Source organism: Salmo trutta, chromosome 3 (genome assembly GCF_901001165.1).
Source record: "Salmo trutta chromosome 3, fSalTru1.1, whole genome shotgun sequence".
NCBI lineage: Eukaryota > Metazoa > Chordata > Actinopteri > Salmoniformes > Salmonidae > Salmo > Salmo trutta.
In genome coordinates, this window is record NC_042959.1 from 40,585,820 (window position 1) to 40,594,136 (window position 8,317).

The 8,317-nt window shown below is 45.0% G+C and overlaps 1 pseudogene; it reads right to left on the bottom strand.

Moving 5' to 3' along the window:
• Positions 1-4,739: 4,739 nt before the first annotated feature.
• On the bottom strand, positions 4,740-7,855 carry LOC115165325 (uncharacterized; annotated as a pseudogene).
• Positions 7,856-8,317: the final 462 nt, after the last annotated feature.

The window sequence follows — 8,317 nt, forward strand, 5'->3', positions numbered from 1 at the left end:
CAGTTCAGGGTTGTAATGCATCAGGACCTGTTCAGATGTGATGAGCCATTTTGCCTCAAGAAACGCATTTTCACACTGTTCTGTACACTGCCATGTCCTATTCTTTTCCAGGAGCTGATTTAGAGGCTGGAGTACCACTGAAAGGTTTGGGAGGAATCTTCTGTAGTAATTGATCAGTTCTGTGAAAGATCTCACTTCTGTGATATTTTGTGGTCATGGTGTCTGTACCACTGCATCAATTTTGTCCTGTGTTTTGTGCAATCCAATGCGTTCGGTTTCATGTCCACAGAATAACTCACACTTCTGTAAGTTTGCCTGTAAACCATACTTTTTCAGTCTTTTCAGGACCTCTTCCAGGTTAGCCAGGTGCTCTTTGTCGGTGCGTCCTGTTATTATCATGTCATCCAGGATACACTGGGTTCCCGGGATTCCTTGCAAAATCTGGTCAATAGTTCATTGCCAAATGGCTGGGGCCGATGCAATGCCAAAAACCAAGGCAGTTATACCTGTGTAGACCTTTGTGTGTGTTTATTGTCAGGTACTGTTTGGAGCTCTCTTCAACCGGTAGCTGCAGGTAAGCCTGTTTCAGATCAATTTTAGTGAAGTGTTTCCCACCAGCTAGTGCAGCAAAGATGTCATCCAGACGTGGCAGGGGGTATTGGTCCACTTTCAACATTGAAGTCACAGTTACCTTGAAGTCCCCACACATTCTAACAGTTCTGTCTTTCTTTACAATAGGAACTATGGGTGTGGCCCATTCGCTTCTGTCCACTTTCGTCAGGATGACTATCCTGCAAGTAATCAATTTCCGCTTCCACCTTTGGTCTCAGGGAGTATGAAACAGATCTAGCTTTGCAGAATTTTGGGGTTGTGTCATCTCTCAGTAGAAGTTTGGCTGTGAAGCCTTTTACTGTTCCCATCTGATCACTGAACACTGTGTTGTATTTCTTCCTCAAGTGTTCCAGTGTTTGGTCTATGCCTTTCTCTTTGGACTGGAACGTGTGGAGCATTTTCATGTCACACCAGTTCAGCTTTATTTTTGAAAGCCATTCCCTGCCAAATAATGTGGGGCCAGTTCTAGCTGTAACTGCTGTGTTTGCTCCCCATAACTCACTCTGACCTGCAATACCCCCATTGGGCTCAATCTCTCTCCTGAGTACTGTAGGTCTTCAGCAACACATTTGTGTTCTTCAGCTTGATAGCCTTGAAGTGCTCATTGTAAACAGTTGTGGAAATTATAGACAATACAGATCCTGTGTCCAGCTCCATTTTGAGGGGTTTGCCTTCGATTTCTGGTGTCACCCATATTATGCTGGGAGGTCACTGTGTTTAACTCCATTGTACCTTTTAATCGTTCATCTAAATCACTGCCACTGTTCTCTGCTACTGCATTCACAGACCCTTTTTTTCTCTGTTTTCCTGTTAACGCAAATGTCTCATCGATGAGGAGCGGTTTAGGTGATTTTGCAATATCTCCACAATCTCTGTGAACGTTTTATTGGAGGGCTTCAGAGGGGCAGTCAGATCTCTTAGCAAACTGTACATTTTTGGGCCAATTAAACTCAACAACGCTGGTACTCTTTTGTTATCAGCAAAGTCGTTTGCAATGAAATACTGTTCAAGTCGTTCAAAAGTAAGTTGCCCAGTTTTCTTGCATGTAATCATTTTCCCGATGCTAGCCATTCTCTTTACCTCCGGCTCCACAGGTCTTTGATCTGCCGCCTCGTTCTCGTCAGCTCTCCCCTCATTGTCACTGCTTGCTAGCTGTTGTGCTACAGGGTCAAAATCTTCCTCTCTTCCTACGAGCTCCATCTGCATTCGTGATGCACACTGCAGGTAATCATCCTCGCCGCCATTGTAGTGTCTTAGCTCGTATTACTTACCGGTGAAATGGCAGCATGCCAAATTCAAACTACAGGAATATCAATATTCAACATGCACAAAAATATATGTGTAATAAATCAAAATAAAGCTTAACTTCTTGTTAATCCAGCAGCTGTGTCAGATTTAAAAAATGCTTTACAGCGAAAGCAGACCGTGCGATTATCTGAGGACAGCGCACAGCATACAAACACATGAAAATAATTGTTCAACCAGGCAGGTGCGACATAAAAGTCAGAAATAGCCATATAATAAATGCCTTACCTTTGAAAGTGTTTTCTATCCAGTGGTACCAATTATATGCATATCCTAGCTTCTGGGCCTGAGTAACAGGCAGTTTACTTTGGGTACGCTTTTCATCCGGATGTCAAAATACTACCCCCTAGCCTTAAGAAGTTTTAACAGAACATAACATGATGAATAGAGAAGCTTCTACTGTGGTATTCAAATGTAAGTTGTTTTTGTTCTTCTTTAAACAGATCTACAGCCTTCTGCCTGCTGTTTTTAGCTAGTTACGTGCTTGGGTTACTTGCTTGCTGTTGAGTGACAACTTCATATTTAACATTAGCTTAGTTAGCTAGCTAGCAACTTGTTGTAAATACCAGGGCATGTGCAAAAACTGTTAGAGGGTCTGATGACAATACCAGGCATTTAATTCAGTGGTGAACATGGCAGGTGAAATGCCACAAAAAAGGTTTTGAGTCAGTCATGTGGCCATAGTTAACTCTCATGCCACTGTGCTATGCACTGCCACTAGCAGTAGCCTAGCTATATTCCTATTTTCCACAGTGGCACTGGTCCCAACACGTTTCTTTTCTTCTAGTTCTCCTGATTTGTCACGTCAGTTTATTTGTGTTGAGCTTATTGTAATGTTCATGTTCATGCTATGCAATATTAGTTTCTACTTGAATGGTTACAGCCTGAATGAGTCAAGCTAGTTTCATTGTACATAACCTGTTATGGTGAATGTAATGGTAAGCTGCACTTGTTACTGTTTCACTTTGGCACTCCCAGTGTAGCCTTCTACAGATGACCCCACCGGTCATTTCTTCCTCTCCCTCCCAGATCTGGGGGTAAGAGAAGGAGGTGACTGCCAGGGAGGCACACCTTATGACCATTTGAGGCAATGATAAAGAAGTACTTTAATGTATTTTGTATGTATTTTATTCATAGCCATTCATTTTCTACTGTTATTTATGAAGTCCTTTTTTTAAACCCAAATTGGATTTTGGTTTTCTCATTAAAGTGTTTCTTGTTTGTAATAAAAACACAATATTTGATACCGGTACATCTACAGTTGGTGGTTTTTACTTTCAACATTTAAAAATGCACTCATACATCTTGCTGCAGGTGATTGGTAACAAAGTGATAAATTGAAAGAAAAAAGTAACCCACACACTGCTCCTGCTAGTATCACTTTTTTGTTGAAGCTCACATGTCAGACTCTTGGACTTCGTCAGAGCTTTTTGCTCTACTAAAATAAATAAACAATTTTCCGTATAATAATAATTTATTATATTTCATTAGTACTTTTCATAATCTCAAAGCACATCAAAACAAAAGTAGCTTAGCTATAGTTGGCTAGGTCATCCAATAGAGGTCAAGGATGAGTGCATGCATCCTCCAAAGATGGAAAGGGACAGTTCATGGCTCAGATAGATGGTTGATGAAGATAGTGTCTGGTGACGTTCTTGTAGAGGGCTTCTCTTGGAACCAGCTGCTGGACTTCTCCTTCACAATGTATGGCACCCACTTAGGTGCTGCCTCAGCAGCTTTGGGTGCCAGAAAGCTCACCACACACAGTTCAGAGTAGTAGCCAGGTGTCCTCATTACAGGCCCTCTGCCTCAGCACTGCATTACTCTGCTGCATCTCCCATTCCTCTCAAGCTTCAGGTGACTCTTCAATTGACTCATGTGTAGGGCTAAGGTAAAGAAGTTTACTCCAAATAAGTTGTTCCAAATGCTAGCTACTTAGCTAACGTTAGCCCAAAACAACATATGAATCTGTAACTGATGGTGCGTTCAAGACAACAGGGAACTCGGAAGAAAAACGTGCTTCGACTGGGAAAAATAGTTTTCAATGGTCATCCAACTCGGTATTACAAGTCAGGAATCAGCCTAGAGCTCTGACTTCTCCAACCTGAAGATCACAATTTTTCCAAGTCTGAGCTCATTACCGAATTCTCAGCTGTCTTGAACGCAACAAAAATAGTTTCAGCCGTGGCATACTGCATCCTTTTTTACTTAACAGTATGTGCTAAATAGTCAACACAATCTCACACTCAATTCGTGCAAATATGTACAAAAAGTATTTCAGCTGATTTTGTGCATTTGTGTGGCTTAATTCGTGTGAAAAGACACACATTTTTGTGCGACTTCATTCATAGAAAAATGCACACATTGTTGTGCGACTTCATTCATAGGAAAATACAATTTTGGGGGCAAACTTTGGAACAATCTTTTAAAAGATATTAGAGCAATCCATGATGGGCAATGGTGTTCTACACTGCCTTTTTTTGTGTCCCACATTTATTTATATATAAAAAACTTGTTAACCCAATATTGTTAATTAACCAGGTTGTTATCAAAATAATTATAATATAATAGTAGCCTACCGTTGTTAATTTTTTATTTACATTTTAGTCATTTAGCAGACACTGTTATCCAGAGCGACTTACAGTTAGTGCATTCATCTTAAGATAGCTAGGTGGGACAACCACATATCACAGGCATAGAAAGTACATTTTTCCTCAATAACGTAGCTGTTAGTAGAGTCAGAGCTACAAGGGGCAAGGGGTGGAGTGGGGGTGGTCAAGTGTAAGTGCTGGTTAAGTGTTTAAAAAAAGTGAGGCGGAGGATTATTTACGATACTGTTTGAAGAGGAAAGGTTTCAGAAGTTTTTGGAAGATGGGCAGGGACTCTGCAGACCTAGCTTCAAGGGGAAGCTGGTTGCACCATTGGGATGCCAGGACAGAGAATAGCTTGGACTAGACTGAGCGGGAGCTGCCCTCCCGTAGGGGTGGGAGGGCCAAGAGACCTGCTCAGGTTGGCGTCTAGGGTTTGAGCATAGCCTGAAGATAGGGAGGGGCAGTTACTCTTGATGTTCCGTAGGTAAGCACCATGGTCTTGTAGTGGATGTGAGCTTCAACTGGAAGCCAGTGGAGTGTGCGGAGGAGCGGGGTGACATGAGAGAACTTGGGAAGGTTGAAAACCAGGCGGGCTACTGCATTCTGGATAAGTTGCAGGGGTTTGATGGCACAAGCGGGGAGCACAGCCAACAGCAACTTGCAGTAGTCCAGACGGGAGAGGACAAGTGCCTGGATTAGGATCTGCGCCACTTCCTGTGTGATGTAGGGTGGTCCTCTACGGATGCTGTGGAGCATGAACCTGCAGGAGTGGGTCACCTGCTTTCATGTTTGCAGAGAACGACAGGGTGTTGTCCAGGGTCATGCCAAGTTTCTTTGCACTCTGGGAGGCTGACACTCTGGAGTTGTCAACTGTGATGGAGAGGTCTTTGAGCGGGCAGGCCATCCCGGGGATGAAGTGCACTTCCGTCTTGTCGAGGATGAACTTGAAGTGGTGGGCCGACATCCAAGTTGAGATATCTGCCAGTCACGCAAAGATGCGTGTCACCACCTGGGTGTCAGAGGGGGGTAAGGAGAAAAGTAGGTGATTGTCATCTGCATAGCAAAGATAAGAGAGACCATGTGAGGATATGACAGAACCGAGGGACCTTGGTGTATAGAGAGAAGAGGAGAGGGCCTAAAACCGTGCCCTGGGGGACACCAGTACTGAGTGTATGTGGTGCAGACACAGATCCTTGCCACGCCACCAGGTAGGAGCAGCCTGCCAGGTAGGATGCAATCCAAGTGTGTGCATAGCTTGAGACGCCCAGCCCTGAGAGGGTGGAGAGGAGGATCTGATGGTTCACAGTGTCAAAGGCAGTGGATCGATCTAGGAGGATGAGAACAGAAGAGAGAGAGTCAGCTTTGGCAGTGCTGAGAGCCAACATGACAAAGATAAGAGCAGTCTCAGTTGAGTAACCCGTCTTGAAGACTGACTGGTTAGGGTCCAGAAGATTGTTCTGAGAGAGATAACAAGAAAGCTAATCAGAGACAGCACACTTAAGTGTTTTGGAAAGAAAAGAAAGGGATACAGGTCTATAGTTTTTGACTCGGGTCATTTTTGTCGTTGAAAGAACCGGACTGTAGATCATTGCTGGAGGCTCTGGGCTGCAGGCCGCCGCAGGAGGCTCTGGGCTGCAGGCCACCGCTGGAGGCTCTGGGCTGCAGGCCACCGCTGGAGGCTCTGGGCTGCAGGCCGCCGCTGGAGGCTCTGGGCTGCAGGCCGCAGCTGGAGGTTTTGTACTAGGGAGCGTCGCTGGAGGCTCCGGACTGGGGAGCGTCGCTGGAGGCTCCGGACTGGGGAGCGTCGCTGGAGGCTGCGGACTGGGGAGCGTCTCAGGAGGTTCCGGACTGGGGAGCGTCTCAGGAGGTTCCGGACTGGGGAGCGTCTCAGGAGGTTCTGAACTGGAGAGTGTTGCTGCAGGCGCCGTGCCATGGAACATCACTACAGTTTCCACACCATGGATCATCCCTGGAGGCTCAGGGCCATGGATCATCACTGGAGGCTTCTTTCGTGGAGCTGGAATAGGTCTCACCGGACTAGAGAACGTCGCTGAGAGTTCTGGACTAGGGAACGTCCCCGGAGGCCGGGTACGCGGAGCAGGCCCAGGGTATACTGGGCCGTGGAGGCGCACTGGAGGTCTGGAACTTATGGCTGGCACAACCCGTCCTGGCTGGATAACCTCCGTAGCCCGACAAGCGCGAGGCATTGTGACAGGTTACACAGATTTGTGTTGGCGAACTGGGGTTACCGTGCGTAGAGCTGGTGCAGGATAACCTGGACCTAGAAGACACACCGGAGACCAGGAACACTGAGCATGCATACTCCTTCCTGGTTCAATGCCAACTCTAGCACGGCACCTGTGAGGAGCTTGCCCCGAGCTGTAGCTGCGCACTGGCGACAGTGCGTATCTCAGCATAACATGGTGCTTGCTCGATCACTCGCCCCCCACAGTAAGCACGGGGAGTTGGCTGAGGTCTCCAACCTGACTCTGCCAAATTCCCCGTGTGCCCCCTGTTATGTGCCCCCAATCTCGCCCTTGCCTCGTTGTTGGTTCAGCGCCTTATAATGATGCCGCTCCGCTTTAGCTGCCTCAATCTCCTCCCTCGGACGGCGATACTCCCCAACCTGCCTCCAGGGTCCTTTTCCGTCCAGAATTTCCTCCCGGGTCCATTTGTTGCTCCTGGGCACGCTGCTTGGTCCTTTTGTGGTGGGTGATTCTGTCACGGCTGTCGAAAGGATCAGACCAAAGTGCAGCGTGGTTGTAGTTCCACATTTTATTAAATCCGTGAAACTTTGCAAAACAGAAATAACTGAATTTACAAAACAACAAACCGTGATGCAGAGAGAAACAAACACTACTCAAAAGATAATCACCCACAAAACCCAGGAAGAAAAACCCCTACTTAAATATGATCTCCAATCAGAGGTAACGAGGACCAGCTGCCTCCAATTGGAGATCAACCACAAAAAAACCATAGAAATAGAAAAACTAGAACTTACCCTCTCTGGGCCAGTGGGACGTTTGCGTCCCACCCTAGTCAACAGCCAGTGGAATTGCGTAGCGCGAAATACAAATACCTCAAAAATGCTATAACTTCAATTTCTCAAACATATGACTATTTTACACCATTTTAAAGACAAGACTCTCCTTTATCTAACCACATTGTCTGATTTCAAAAAGGCTTTACAGCAAAAGCAAAACATTATATTGTCAGGAGAGTACCCTGCCAAAAACAAATCACACAGCCATTTTCAAAGCAAGCATATATGTCACAAAAACCAAAAACCACAGCTAAATGCAGCACTAACCTTTGATGATCTTCAACAGATGACACTCCGAGGACATTATGTTATACAATACATGCATGTTTTGTTCAATCAAGTTCATATTTATATCAAAAACCAGCTTTTCACATTAGCATGTGATGTTCAGAAAAAGCATACCCACCGCAAACTTCTGGTGAATTTACTAAATTACTCACGATAAACGTTGACAAAAAATATAACAATTATTTTAAGAATTACAAATACAGACCTCCTTTATGCAATCGCAGTGTCAGATTTTAAAATAGCTTTTCGGTGAAAACACATTTTGCAATATTCTGAGTACATAGCCCGGCCATCATGGCTAGCTAATTTGACACCCACCAAGTTTGGCCCTCACCAAACTCAGAATTACTATAAGAAAAATTGGATTACCTTTGCTGTTCTTCGTCAGAATGCACTCCCAGGACTTCTACTTCAACAACAAATGTTGTTTTGGTTCGAAATAATCCATAGTTATATCCAAATAGCTCCCTTTTGTTCG